Consider the following 14,748-nt stretch of genomic DNA (forward strand, 5'->3'; position numbering starts at 1 on the left):
TTCACTGTCACAAGGAAACTTTAGATGGGTATCAGTCAAATTTATGAAGGGCATGTATTTCAGTGTTCACACCATTCCTGGTGTCCCTTGCAATCCAGATTTTCCATTCCTACCCCAGAAGTCATACTCAGTCGTCACTGGGCTGTGTTAGGAGTCACTCACCCTAGCTTCTTCCTGTCCACCCAAATATTCTTCATGCTTCTGCAAACAAATGTGCCCAGTTCTGGGGCTACCTTCATTTTGCCTGTAGGTGGTTTTGGCTGCATAAACATCAGCGCTCACAACCTGAGCAATGGAAATATAGAGAATGTTCGATGAAAGGCTTCTCCATTTTCAAAGGAGGTGGCATTGCTTTTGAAGACCAGTTGATAGGGAGCAAACTTTTAAGAGGGAGAGCCTCGTACCTGCTTGAACATCTGGAAAGGCTTTTCTTTAGCGATGATAATATTTATCTACAAAGCTTAAACAAAGCCTAAATAGAGACATGTCCTATGAGTGTTTGCTCATAGAAGTGTGTCCTACCTTGTTAATAGGGCTTGCTCTCTAGTAATTGTGTTTAGGGTTGTAGCGTAAATGCTTTGCATGCTTTAAAAAAATCTATAAAAGACCAAAATTAGCCAAGGAGTATGTGACACGTGGAAGGTAAGAGAATGGAGGAGTTGATGATTAGGGGGGAAAATGCCTGAGAATAATAGTGGGTGTGCAGCCATTGTTTAAATCTAGACACAGATTTTCATGGTGGGAGCAGTGCTATTTTTCTAGAAAAAGAGGTGCTGGAGCTCATCATGAATACCTCCCTTATTCTCTTAGAGGGAGGAGGTGGGGAATGGAAGAAGAGTAGACTTAGAAGGGAGGCAGCGATGAAGAACCAACATGAAGCACCATGGAACAAGACAGCAAGCCATGGATTAAGAAACCAGAATTGCTGCTTTCCAACTCCCACCAGCCACCACACCCAATGGCCAAGGGTGACAGGAGCTGCAGATTTAACAAAATCTTGAGGGCCACAAGTCCCTTGTCCCTCATTTAAGTACATGAAATAAAAGAGCAGATGTTACTATGGTATTTCAACGCTACAGTTTTTGCTGTGCACTGCATGCATCAGAGGCACTGTAGATTGGGAACAAGTAGCTGGGGCACTTGTGTGGTGTTCAGGAAATCAAGTGCAGGTTGGACTGTTTCATGTGGTTCTTGACATGGGGTTGTTGCAACACTTGCAGTGGGCTGGGCAAACAGGGGCCATATTAATCAAATCCAATGTGAAAATTACCCACCCGTTAAGACGCTCATTGGCCTGCTTGTTAAAGTTTGTTGGGTTGTATATCTTTTGACCCACTGAGTCTGCTGCAATGGCCCTGCAATAAATTTGATTTATTGCCACTCCGACAAACTTCCAATGATACCCACACGCTTCCACTCTGCGCGCTGCCACTCTCCTCAGTTGCCGGATAATAGCAGAGGAGGAGGAGGAGGAGGAGTTTGGATTTGATATCCCGCTTTATCACTACCCGAAGGAGTCTCAAAGCGGCTAACATTCTCCTTTCCCTTCCTCCCCCACAACAAACACTCTGTGAGGTGAGTGGGGCTGAGAGAGTTTCACACACAGCATAAAATGGCTTGTCTGTGTCGACATGGTGTCCTCAATAACTCAGCTCGACACCAGGCTTCTAATCTAAAACTCTCTATTTAGTAGCATTCAAAACAGAAAAGAAAACCTACATAATCATGTAAGGAAGCTGAAGGAACGTTCTTTCACCTCTGGTGGACGTGCCCAAGGATTAAGGCTTTCTGGGAAATGATTTATAACGAACTAAAAAAGGTATTTAAGTATACCTTCCTTAAGAAACCAGAGGCCTTTCTCCTGGGCATTGTCGGCCAAGGGGTGTCGAAGAAGGATAGAACTTTTTTTATGTACGCAACAACAGCAGCAAGAATACTTATTGCAAAGCATTGGAAGACACAAGATTTGCCCACTCTGGAAGAATGGCAGACGCAACTGATAGACTACATGGAACTGGCTGAAATGACTGGCAGAATTCGAGACCTGGGAGAAGAGACGGTGGAAGAGGACTGGAAAAAAATTAAAGATTATCTACAGAAACGTTATAAATTGTATGAATGTTAGGAGTATGCACAAATGAGAGTAACATGGCAGCAGTAAACCTAATGTAAGACATATGAGAATAGGTGATGTGTAGAGAAATTGTGAAATCTGAAGAAACACTATGTTCAAATTTAGCAGGTTAATTTATGATCAAAATATTTATAATTTGGAATTGGATATCTGAGAATTATAAAATAAGATTGGAAGTAAGGTAACAAATTGCTGTACTTAACTATATGATGGAGAACGCAGGGGAGGGCGATGAGAGGAAGTCCAAAGATCATGAAAGTATGACTTATGAACATTTGTAATCTTTTTTCTTATCTTTTATTCTTATTCTCCTTATTCTTACTTTTTTATATATATATAATTTTACTTTGACCTTTTTTGTTTTTTTCCCTGTAGCTCTGTTGTTATTTTTGTTGTTTAAAATTGTAATAAATATTTTATATAAAAAAAAGAAAACCTACAGAATCTAGCTGCATGTTCGCAGCTTTCTGCCTCTTAACAAAAACCGAAAGGACCTTGCTAACGTTTTCAGACAGACTGCTCCCCAGAGAGAGCTCAGCCCCCACAGAGCACAGATCAAAGGAAAACAACCAAGGATCCTGTGGGCAGTGCACCCAGTTGATAAGAACGCTGGTGGAGTGTTAACTCCTGACAGTCCAGAACCACAACACTGCTTCATAGGCATTTGTCATGTCTTTTATGATACATTCATGGTCTGAAAGAAGGTGAAAAAATCCAGCCAATTCTCCCCATTTTCAAAGATTTTCATTCCTGATTACCTGTGTGTGCCGTTTGCTCACCATGGATGACCTGGCAAGCAACTGTTTACAGTAATACTTGCTTGCTGACCTTCATATTCCTATTCTGGATTCCAATATATGAGCATGCCCAGTCAAACAACTTTCACCAATATCTGTGGGCAGGTGTTATTGGCCACAAATTGTGGTTGACCCCACTAAAGGATCTTTCACAACAGTGGCACCAGGTTGCCCCTGCCACTGCGGGTGCCTGGGGCCATACTTTGTGGGTGCCCTGCCCCCTCATTCAAAATGCTGTGGGAGCCACGGCAGTCTTGACCCCTGGGACCTGGCACTGTGTTTCACACTAAAATGTCTAGCATTGTGAAGGTGCCCTCTTGGCTCCTTCCTTGGACAGCCCTGCTGTCAACCCCTCACTGCGCACGCTGCTTGCTTACATGCTGCAATACACGTCACTGTTGAATTTGCAGGCTCTCAGTGGCCCAGCATGCAGGAGGCTGTTCAAAGCAGTAGGAAACTGAGTTAACTGAGCCACTCGTGAGCTGGAATGCATTAATGTTCTGGAAAGCAGGGCAACCTATGGGGAGGCTTGTGCGTAATGAAGGGTGTCACAGCGGGTGACAGAAAGCAAGATTCTGAAAGCTTCAGTGGGAATGGTTTGTCTCTTGCAGAGAGGTAACAGGATCCCCCTGGGAGATGTGGGAGTTAAATTTTCTCAAATTAAAGAAGCGTTTTTTAAAAGCTTTTAAACCTGACAAAAGGAAGGCAACCATATTGATTTCATTTTATGTGTCAACTAAAAAAAAAGTCAGCATACTGAGCATTAGTTTGAGAATATCAGGAATATTTTTTATTCTAATAGCATACCTAATAACAGAGCTGTGGCATATTCCAGCTGGTCTATACAATTCGACACTTCCAGGTTTGCTGCGTTTGCAAGCCGAAAAGATGCAACATGAACCTAACGCAACACGAGGTATGACTGTATTCCATTTCTTATACATGCCCTTATGTCACATAAGAAGGCGTCCTGTGTCACACCATTTGTAATAGTAAAAGGTTTCCAGAATGGTTGTCAGGAGTGAGCCCACAGTAAATCACACAGAGTAAGGTAGGTTAACTCTTTATTATAAAAACAGGACATGCACAAGGAAGCTGGGCCTAATGAGCACAGCAACTCTTCTTTGGTGGGTCTTGCTCCAATGAGGTTCCGGTCTCCCCACAGTTGCCTATGTCCCCTCCTCTCCAGGGTTTTTTCCAAAGCAATCGGAGACTGTCCCTGTGTGCCTGCCTTTGCTCCTCCTGTTTCATGCCTCTCCTGGTCCTAGGAAACCGGGGGGAGGGGAACTTGCCACAGCAGGGGGCAGAGACACCTTTGCCTGACCCATCTCTGCCTCTTGGCCTCCTTCATCTGCCTCTTCTGCTTCAGCTTCCCCCTCCGATTCTGGACTTCTCTCTGCCACAGACTCTCCTCTTCAGCTTCCGACTCCCCCTCCTCCCAGTCTTCTCCCTCTGACCACTCACTGTTGTCCCCCCGCCAGTCCCCTGGCTCTGAGCCTTCTTTCCTTGGGGGGTTCCCCAGCTGGCTCCTCCCACCACGCCTCTAAGAGTTGGAGGAGGCAAGGATGTAACAGACAGATGGACAACTGGTCCCTTGTGTGAGATGCATTTAACTCAAGGGTGCCAGAATGTTTGGACACAAAAATGTTTACAGCCCTAATTGCTCATGGGAAATCCTGAAGTGTATATACGCAGCATTGCAGTTTCAGGGGGACTGTGCATGAGATGCTCCTCAGCTTTGGACTATCTTCAAGAATGTGATTTAACCCATTCATTTATAGGGAGTTCTATGAATTTCCCATGGAGAGCTCTCTCTCTCATTTAATTTCCATGCTAATTATCTAACTTGACTTCTCTTTGATCTTTGGCCTTTTAGCTCTTCCCTCGTATATTCCTTACTTAAGCAACTTGGAGGGAAGATGACCTTCTGGGCCAGACTACTTCTGCAGTCTTATTATTTCTATATATAAACATGAGAACATTCTTCATCTTGATCAAGAAAAGAGATTGTTGGCATATTCTGGAGTCTGAGATAGAAGTTTCTGTATAAAGAGACTGTCAAACAGCCAATATATTTTGGAGGTTTACAGTGCCTGATGATATTGGTTGCTTGGCAGCCTCTTTATACAGAGGTATGTCATTCACATTGATGGAGGTGATCTCCACTCCTCTCTCTCTCTCCCACTTTTACCCAGACCAGCTAAAAGCTGGCTTTGCATTTTGGCACCTGAGGCAAACCACCAGATGATGCCGCCCCTGCCAGGGAAGATCTACATCTGGAACAAGGAAGGAAGGGATAAAGCTCTCCGTTGGCCCTGCTGGCTCAAATGCTATATTTGCCCTATGAGTGCTGTGGTAGAGTTTACTTCCTCTTCTTTCCACCCATAACATTTGCTTATTTTAAACAGTTGCTCTTTGTTAAAAGAAAAGTAGAACATGCTGCCCATCCTTTCCATGCCCTTCCAGGGCTGAGCCAAAAGGACCGACTGATTTCATGAATATTTTCACTAGTTACTCTGCCATTTTTAATTATCAGTTCCAAATGTTTTCATTGTCTCCCTGAATGGACTTCATTTGCCATCAGTAATGTTGTCCAGTTACCAAGGCCAAGACTGGTGGGAAACATTCAGGTGACTAATCTGGGACAAAGCAGCAATAGTTAGGAAGGGGAAAGGCCTTAAATTTCCACTATCGCCTTTAGTCAATGAGCATTTGCAGGTTTTAAAAAACAATCAAATAGTACTCAAATATTTCCTCCCATCCCTTCTGCCTGCCACCTCCCATTCTCTCTGTTGAAATTTAGATGGTAAATTCCTTGTGGTAGATACTCCCCTTTCTTCCTTTTTGGGGGATCATATTCTGAATTGCAGAGTCAATTGCTTAAAGGGGAAAAAGGCATCTCATTGAAGCAGAGGCGCTGACTAGGCCTCAGACCGTGGGTGCCCAGTGGCACACGTACATGAAGTGATGTCATGATGCCACAGCGGCTTGTGCTGCCGCCACTGGTCTCTGGTGCTGCTTCCACGCTTCTGCAGCGGTGGGGTGGGGCAGCGGAACAGGGGTGCACGTCCGTGGCCGCAGCTGGCCCCAACAGAGGCCCTGTGGTAGAGGTGGAGGCCCCAGCCCAGTGGCCGCCACAGGGCCAGAGAGCCAGGGGTAAGGCAGCGGGGGGTGGTGGGCAGAGGCGGGCACCTTCAGTGAATTTTTTGTGTAGATTTGGTGCCGGTGCATTGACGCAACAACCTGTTCCAGCAAAGGACATGGCAATGGCTGATAAGGCAGAAAAATACCACTGAGCCTCCTTTTTCAAAAAAACAACAGCCACCCACGGATGCTTTTATATTCATGGCATAGCTGCATTTTGTATCCACTTTATATAGGTTCAACAGCCATGAATTATTCCCCTAAAGATTTCCGGGAATTGTCGTTTAATAAGGATTCTAAGGACTCTCTGTTAGATACCCTTACCTTCTCTGACCAAGCTATGGTTTCCAGGATGCCTGAGCGAGAGCAGAGAACTATTAAGTCAGTCAGAGCCTATGGTGTTGATGTGCCCTTAGAAAGGCTGCCATGAAAGTTTTAAGACATAGCAGCCACACCCTATGTACAATTTGCTCTGTGATGATGTTGCTTCTGTCGTGTATTAACCAAAGCTTGCCTCTGACATGGAAGGATTAATGAAGCCCAAAGTGGCCATGTACCCAGGGCTATGCTGAACAGATTTTGAAAAGGGGGCGGGGGGGGGAGAGTGCACCTGCAATTGCCCAATTATGCTATTTTTCAGGTTTCTTGCAGTTATTGGGGAATCAAAATGACAGATTTATACAGAGTTGTAGTTTAGAGGACTATGTGACCCTGGGCAGCACTTTTATAAAATGCTTCCCACCCCACATTTAGTATCTCAAAGGCAAAAGAGTGTGTGGGGTATGTTAATTTCACTGTTTTCTCCTACAAGATACAACACTTTGCTCTGAGAAGAGAAACAGTGAGTGGGATTCAGAAGACCAGACTGACTGTTCAGGGATCAAGATCAACTAGTGAAAACATTTCTTGGTGTGGCCTTGCCCACAGCATCATCACTGGGGGAGAGAGAAGAAAACACCTTTTCTAGATGGAACTTGTGATAAATAACTGACAATATAACAGGCATGCCACAAAAGCTACATCAAACGAGGGCTGTCCATTTACATTAGCAACTTTTCTCCAAGAGATACAAAACATAGGAGCAGTACAGAGGTTGTATTTTACAAATAAATGCAGAGCAGGTAATATAGAAGAATAAAAGCAGCAAAACACATCATGAAAACCAAACTTCATGATTTGGTGGGGAAAGAGTTTTGTATATCTGAATTTGACACATGAGAAATGAAATCCCACCAAACCAAACAGTGCAGAAATGTTTCTGGTTTCTCCTACCCTTAGAAATGTGTAAGCTGTGAGTTATTTTCTCTGCAATAGCCAGAGACCATATATTCTTGTACAAGAGTATCAAGTCCAGTCAGTTCTTCCATTTCTGAGTCATAGAAGCTCTCACTGTAAAACATTCCTCAGTTTGGAAAATGGCCGTCTGAACACCCTACAAGTTCAAAAGGGCAAGCAGGGCAGCTTGGATGGGGCATTTACATTTTATTTTATACTTTTTCAAATAATCTATCCAAGATTTTGATGCCCATGGGCTCAGGCTTCAAGTGACTATTTAAATTAAGGGGGAAAGTTTACCTTTGGGCTAAATGAGATGTGCCATTAAATATGTATTTGCATGTAGCATGCAGTTAAAAGACAGAAAAAAGTACATTGCAATTTCAATAATCAGCACTCCACTCCACTATATTTAAGAAACCTCTACACGTAAAATGCAAATATGTGCTTAACATCCTGTCTGCTTTGACCATCAGATCTTTGAATGGCTGAAGAACACTAGTCTTGTGAAGGCTGGAACCAGGGCCTCTTTCTGCAAAGGTGTCCTCTGCCTCTGCTCCAAAGCTCTTCCTTGTCTGTTAGAGTGGTATATAATAAACTCTCCTCTTGTTATACAACATACCTCCTTTCGACAGTAGGGTGGTCTTGTAGAGTAAAAAGAAAAAGTGAACCTTTTTTTCACTGTTTTCCAAATTCACTGTCTTACAATCTTTCCCAAGTCTCTGAAGTTTTTCTTAAGATTTTCAGTTACCTCAGTGTAGAAAGAAGGGGTGGGGGAACCAGACATTTATTTCTCATTATTCATGTTCTCATTACCACAGACCTAAAAGATCCAAGTCTGTTGGGCTGCTGTCATACATATACAATGGCATCTTCTGAGGGACAGACTTGGCAACAAAATCTGCCTTCAGAGACTGACACTTTGTCTGTTGGTCAAGGGGCATTGCGGACCCTGGCACCAAGGAGTTTGTGGCCTCAATAGCCAGAGGACACTATTTTTATAAAAATCAAGTAGGCAAAACAGATTATGCTCAACTTTGCATGACATATTCTTGTTTTGAAAACAAGAACATCACAGGTGCCAGGATTGCCGCCCATTCAATCCAGATTTTGCATAATAATAATAATAATAATAATAATAATAATAATTTATACCCCACTCATCTGACTGGGCTTCCCCAGCCACGCTGGGCGGCTTCCAACAAAATATTGAAAGTAATGAAAAACAATTTTCTAAGCAGCACAGAGGGTAGAATTTATACTTACAAAAGGAAAAGGAAAGGGCACTTAAAGGACTGTTGCTTAGGTCAAAATTATCCATTTTCACCCACTGTGGATTCTCATTCTCTGTAATAAGACAGATCATGTGACTGAGTTGGCATACATTAAACTATAATGCAAGATTTGGTGGCTGGATTTTCTAGACATGGGCCGAAGAAGTGAGCATTGACAATTTCCACTCCTGTTTCTGTTTTTGCCAGAATTCTCTGACATCCCTACTTGCAACCCACCTACCTGAGCACAGTCCACCACTCCTGTGCTGTGGCCTGTCCAGTGCTTGATGTCACATCCATTCCAGATGGGCACCTGTAGCAGGCGATGGTGAGCTTCCATACATGACTTGTGGAGTCTGTTCAGTCTAGTGGGTCACAAGCTGGGCAGTCCTTTTCTACATGGTGCTTTGAAGGGTTATTTGGTAGAGCTGAAGAAGCAAGGTGTTGGCTGTAATCCTGAAGTAAGACAAGTGAACATACTTTTTTTGTTCACTGAAAGGTGCAGTAATGCCATAAGCATGTTGGGAGGACTGGTAATTCTAGTTTCAGCAGGGAGCCAGACAAGTGTAAAGAGACATAAAAGAGAATCAAACGAGGATCTGGTTGTGAAACCTGAGCCCATTTCTAGTTCAGTCATACAGAGTGCAAGTTCTGCCAAAACTGCCTTTAATCAACACTTCTTTGCAGTGTTTAACAATTCCCTGCCAAAATGCACAAGGATATAACTGGCTTGTCACATAGATGGCACACCTATCCTGGTCTCCATTGCACTACCACAGAGCAGGGAACATTCAGAGGGAACTACATTCTGTTTCAATAAAGACCTTAATTCTATGAATTCACAAGTTCAGAATTCCTAGTTTACACATATTTAGGAATGTTAAAAAATCAAGTTTGTTATGCTTCTGCCAAGAAAAACAGGATGTTAGAAAGTTGCACGTATAGAATGCTCTACTTATCTCCCTGGGGTTGGGGTTGCTGCCCTGTGGGTCCTTGGCAAAGGAACACATATTTCACTGCAGAGGTTATCAAAGGGAAATTAATTAGATTTAGCTTCCTGTGGATGATGAACAACACCACAAGGTAAGTATTTATCACTTTGCTTCTATTAACATAACAGTTGTTTCATTAGTACAGTTACCGTGCATTCCCAACTTTTTTGAATGGCAAGAAGTTCTGGGGAACTTCGTTTCTTTTGGATTAAAGCCAGCCCTGGAGACTCATGATGTCTTCCTCTGCTTGCATACTTGTAAATAAGCAGGCTCTACAGCAAGTAGCACAACTAGCAATCCTGAATCACATTCCTAAAGAACTGACCTCTGAGGGCACTCCAATTTTAGCCAACTTTGAGCTAAAATTCTGACCAAACTGAGAGTGCAAAGTCCCTCCAGCTGATTCTCCGTCACTCCTGCAAACTCTGATGGGTATGATATCCCAAGAAGTGGAAAGAGATCTCAGACCATTAAGTTTATTTTGTTAGGCTCACTGACCCTTTTAAATATCTCCCATCAAATTAGCCAGGCAAAACAATTGTGATAGGCCCATTCACAATCATCAAGACAGCCAAACTCATAACATGGCAGGCAAAAAGTTCATAGAATCATAGAATTGGAAGAGACCACAAGGGCCATCGAGTCCAACCCCCTGCCAAGCAGGAAACACCATCAGAGCACTCCTGACATATGGTTGTCAAGCCTCTGCTTAAAGACCTCCAAAGTAGGAGACTCCACCACACTCCTTGGCAGCAAATTCCACTGTCGAACAGCTCTTACTGTCAGGAAGTTCTTCCTAATGTTTAGGTGGAATCTTCTTTCTTGTAGTTTGGATCCATTGCTTCTCTAGAGCAGCAGAAAACAACCTTTCTCCCTCCTCTATGTGACATCCTTTTATATATTTGAACATGGCTACCATATCACCCCTTAACCTCCTCTTCTCCAGGCTAAACATGCCCAGCTCCCTTAGCCGTTCCTCATAAGGCATCGTTTCCAGGCCTTTGACCGTTTTGGTTGCCCTCCTCTGGACACGTTCCAGTTTGTCAGTGTCCTTCTTGAACTGTGGTGCCCAGAACTGGACACAGTACTCCAGGTGAGATCTGACCAGAGCAGAATACAGTGGCCCTATTACTTCCCTTGATCTAGATGCTATACTCCTATTGATGCAGCCCAGAATTGCATTGGCTTTTTTAGCTGCCGCGTCACACTGTTGGCTCATGTCAAGTTTGTGGTCAACCAAGACTCCTAGATCCTTTTCACATGTACTGCTCTCAAGCCAGGTGTCACCCATCTTGTATTTGTGCCTCTCATTTTTTTTGCCCAAGTGCAATACTTTACATTTCTCCCTGTTAAAATTCATCTTGTTTGAATTTTAACAGGGAGAAAGTTGACAGTGCTCCCTGTTCCTAAAGTACTGTGAAATAAATAATATTGCTTGCTAGGTGGCAAAAGGTCTTAGACATGGACACTTTGCCAAAGGCAAAAATTAAGACCTGTCTGATTTTATATCCTCCAACCTTCATTGTCTCAAGACACATAATATGGTGGGCAGGGTTTCCTTTGGTAACTCCAGCATGATTTGCACTTGTGTTCTCTGTGCTGAATGCTACATCAATGCAAGGGGGAGAGGGCTGGCCATATGAGAGTGGTTAGGACTGCAGTTCACTTCACGACTCCTCTTCCCCTTTCCTCACCCACTTCTGTGCTGAGTAATGCTTTGGGTTTGACAGCCAGCACAATTGTGTAGCCCAGAACCTTTGTGCTGACAGCATCAAAGCCCTTATTTTGTGCTGACTGTGCTGTATGACCAAATCCTGAAGAAGCTGAGCCCACAGAGTTGTTGGAAGAACACAATTTCACAAGTTATCTGGGGAGGCTACTGACCAGCAACGTTCAGTTGTGGGTCAAGAAATCAGGAAACAAGGGCAATCAGGAGACAGGTCTTTCAGAACCCTGGACAGATCTCACAGAGCAGACAACTTGTTCCAACAACTAGTTTCATCTGAGTTCTTACCTATGTCATAAACTCCACCCCTTTTCTGACGAGTAGAACTTAAAACATTATTCCATTAGACATCGGCTAGTTCTCACTGGGTATGTGATCTGCACTCATGTATGAACCCTGATCATTGTGAGACTTTGGCGGGTTTGCAGTCGTGGGAGGTTATAGCAGCTGGATTTGGCGTCAGAGTCAATGTCCAGAGCATGTCCAGTCTGTGCCACTGTCCCTTCCAGCTCAAATGATCCCCCTCTGTGTCAGTGGTCAGGTTGCTCCTTATGGTGAGGGGCCTTGAAACAGCCCTATCCAATTTGGGGTTTCTGGAGAACAGGCTTGCACCCTTCTAAATCACACTTGAGAGTTGTAAGTTACTATTCATATCCTGATTCATATCCTCATATCTGAGGTCATTTGTATGTTTTCTCAAAGTAAAGAACTCTTTACAAGGGGCTGTTTGCTCCAATAAGGAAGTACCACCAGAAATGGATAATATGAGAATATTGAAGTAAATGTAACAAAAATATTAGGAGATGACTTCTAAAAAAATTGCTTTCTTATCTTATCTAGCTTTGTAGATTCTCAGGTTTAAAGCTGTTGGGGTGGGGAAATTTGTGCTTGATATCTTGTGCCCCAGACTACAAAGGGATGGGTGCGGATATGGAAATGAAAGACAGCTGGATCACAGTTTCAGGTCACCTATGCCCATCAACCAGTTCCTGAATACTGTGCTTCCTTTGCTTGGTACCTGGTCCTAGTGGTCAACATCATGAAGGCATCACAGGCAAAGTGGCATTCACATTCTGAAATCACCTGCATTACTATAGAAACAGGGAAGGAAATGTTAAGAAGTGGAAGTGAAAGATGGTTCATGCCTGAGGGTTTGGGGGTGGGGAGGTCTATTTCCCACTTATCTGAGAAAAGGAAGTCAAGGCGGGGGGGGGGGCACATGCACGAATGGCTAGGAGCATGGGCCCAGCAGTAATGGGCTCTATTGAGTTTATTCTGATTAGCTAGTTTTGGCTACAGCTGCTTTGTCAGATCCATGCTGAGTTCAGATGTGGGGGAAGGATTTTATGCAAACTACTCAGAAGAATGTTTCAGATCAACCTTCAGGTCCCCTGTGAAGAAACAGCAAACACAGGATTTGAAAAATGTGAGCTTCTCAGCTGGGTTTTTAAAACCACCACTTTATATTACTGATACCTTTTTGTCCAGAGTTAGGAGACAGTGAAAAGAATCCAATGAAGCTGAATGCTGGTGGATTAAGGGCAGACAGCAGTTCTTCTCCTCACTTTGCAAAGTGCACAAACCACAGAATTCACTCCCACAGGAAGTAACCTCGGCCATCAGCAAGCAGGACTTCAAAAGAGGATCGGACCAATTCATTCAGGATAAGGCTTTCCGTGGCTTCTAGACAGGATGTTTCTGCTCTGCCTCTGCGGTTGGAGGCACTGCGCCTCTGAAGGGCACTTTCTGGGAACCACAAGGGGGGGGGAGTGCTGTGGTGCTCAGCTCCTACTTCTGGGCTTTCCACAAGAGTGGCTGGGGAAACCCAGCCAGATGGGTGGGGTATAAATTGTTGTAATTGTTGTTATTGTTGTTATTGTTGTTGTTGTTATTGTTATTGTTGTTATTGTTGTTGTTATTATTATTGTTGTTGTTATTGTTGTTATTGTTGTTATTAGACTGGCCACTGTGATAATGGGATTCTGGACTAGCGGGGCCATTAGTCTGTTCCAATAGGCTCTTCTTATGTGCAGAATCCAGTTCAGAAGCTGGAGAGCTTTTTACATTTCAGTGCCTTGACTAAGGGAGGAAAGTGGATGCCTGGGATGTGCACATGGAACCTCCACGCCTGAACACAACTTACTTTTGAATGCCAGGTGCAAGGGACAAACCAGAGGAGGCAGTCACATCCCTGTTTTGCTGGCTAGTGCACAGAGGCATCTTGCTGGCTGCTGATAGAAACAGAGTGGAAGGTAACTTTCCTTTCAGCAGTAATGGAGCAAGAATCAACTGCCAATCCAACTGGCTTCTGCACATGCCAAATGGGAACAGGATGCTGGGTCAAATGACCTTTGGTCTAATGCAGCAGGGCTCTTCTCAAAGCCCTTCAGTGAGCTTATCCCAGGACCCTGGTGTGAAGATGGCTAACGTGGGGGGTCAGGGGAGGAAACAGTATGGTGTGCTAGGGAGTATGTGCTTCAGAGATATCAAAGAGTTCTGGGGCCATCTTAAGGAGAAACAAATGTATTTTGAGGATGAAGATTCCATTTTATAATCTTGTGAACAAAACTTCATTCCACAATACTTTTAGGTTTTGCTTTGCTTGAGAATAATATGGTTGCCCTTCTGGGACATCTCTGCATTCACACACTTGTGAAAGAAAAATGCTGATTTTGCACTTGTTTCAGCAACAAAGCTTTGCTTTTTTTGGGGGGGGGAGGAGAGAGGTCATTTTTTTATTACATACCCCTGCAATATATGTAAGAATTAGCCCACCACGTTGCCAGATGCTGCTGGACCTTTGGCATCTGAAATATATATTTTAGGACCCACCTTGTTCTCTTGATTGTAACCTGTTGTAACTGTTTTTAATATTGTATTTTTAAATAGTTGCAACCCACTGTCAGTTCCAGCTAGCCAGCATGGCCAGTGGTTAGGACTGACAGCTGTCGTAATTCAAAAAAGCATCTGAAGGGAATCACTGAACCATCAAACCTTGGACTCCACCCACCCCCAATTCCGGCAACGTTTTGCTCATGAAATTTGTGACATGGTTGGGCATCAATTTAATTCCCTCTCCCTTGCTGGCTCCTAACTGTGCATCACCACCCTGCCTCTTCTGTTTCTAAAGCAGTGTCTCTGGCCTCCCTCTCTTTCTGCTTTCCACCCATCCCCTTCACTCTGACAGGCCGTCAGCAGGTCCTGACTTCCTTTCACGGTTGTAAGGTGCTTAGAGCTTAAGTGCTACAAGATGGTGATGAATATATAAATGGGATGGTGATGAAGAAACACAGCAGCCAACAAGCAGCTTAAGAAGCTCTTCTGCTGTTTGAAACTTCCCTTTCTGCAGGGCAGAATTCTTCCCCAGCCCATGGCTCTGGGAGTTTACAGACGCCCTGCACCTCTG

Source organism: Podarcis liolepis (assembly GCF_965112155.1).
Source record: "Podarcis liolepis genome assembly, chromosome: 10".
Classification (NCBI taxonomy): Eukaryota; Metazoa; Chordata; class Lepidosauria; order Squamata; family Lacertidae; genus Podarcis; species Podarcis liolepis.